Source organism: Mobula hypostoma, chromosome 23, assembly GCF_963921235.1.
Source record: "Mobula hypostoma chromosome 23, sMobHyp1.1, whole genome shotgun sequence".
In the NCBI taxonomy this organism is placed as follows: domain Eukaryota; kingdom Metazoa; phylum Chordata; class Chondrichthyes; order Myliobatiformes; family Myliobatidae; genus Mobula; species Mobula hypostoma.
This window is the reverse complement of record NC_086119.1, coordinates 25453340-25454341: the sequence shown is the minus strand read 5'-3', so window position 1 is coordinate 25454341 and position 1002 is coordinate 25453340.

Genomic DNA, 1002 nt, shown 5'->3' with positions numbered 1-1002 from the left:
ATGACACCAAGATTGGGGTTGTAGTAGAGAGGCTATCATGGTTTTCAGTAGCATCTGGTCAAGCTGGAAAAATGGGCTGAAAATGGCAGATGGAATTTAATGCAGACAAGTGTGAGGTGTTGCACTTCGGTAGGGTCACCCAAGCTAGGTCTTATCTAGTGAACATTAGGGCATTTTCAAGTGCGGTAGAACAAAATGATCTGGGAATACAGGTCCATAATTCATTGAAAGTGGTATCACAGATAGACAGAGTCGTAAAGAAAGCTTTTGGCACATTGGCCTTCATAAATTAAAGTACAGAGTACAGGAGATGGGATGTTATGTTGAAATTGTATAGAACATTGGTAAGGTCTGATTTGGAGTATTGTATGCAGTTTTGGTCACCTACCAAAGATGTAAATAAGTTGAAAAACTACAGAGAAAATTTACAAGGATGTTGCTGGGTCTGGAGGACCTCCGTTATGAGGAAAGATTGAATAGGCTAGGACTTTATTCCTTGGAATGTAGAAGATTGATTGAGAGTAGAATTGATAGAGTAATACATAATTATGAGGGGGTATAGATGGGTAAATGCAAGCAGGCTTTTTCCACTAAGGTTGTGTCGAATTACAACCAGAGGTCATGGTTTAAGGGTGAAAGGTGAAAAGTTTAAGGGGAACATGAGGGAAAATTTCTTGACTCAGAGTGTGGAATGAACTACCAGCATAGGTGATGTGTGCAAGCTCAATTTCAATGCTTAAGGGAAGTTTGGGTAGGTACATGGATGGTAGGGCTATGGAGGGTTCTTGCCTGCGGGTTAGGTCGATGGGAGTAGGCAGTTGAAATGGTTTGGCACAGACTAGATGACCTATTTCTGAAAGACCTATTCCTATGAAAGACCTATTTCTGTGCTGTGCTTTTCTTTGACTATGACCCTATTGGGAACTGAGGTCTTAAAATACGAGTAACCAATGAAAGTAGATTCAAAATCTTCAAGGTATAAAGACACATTTATTTACTAGC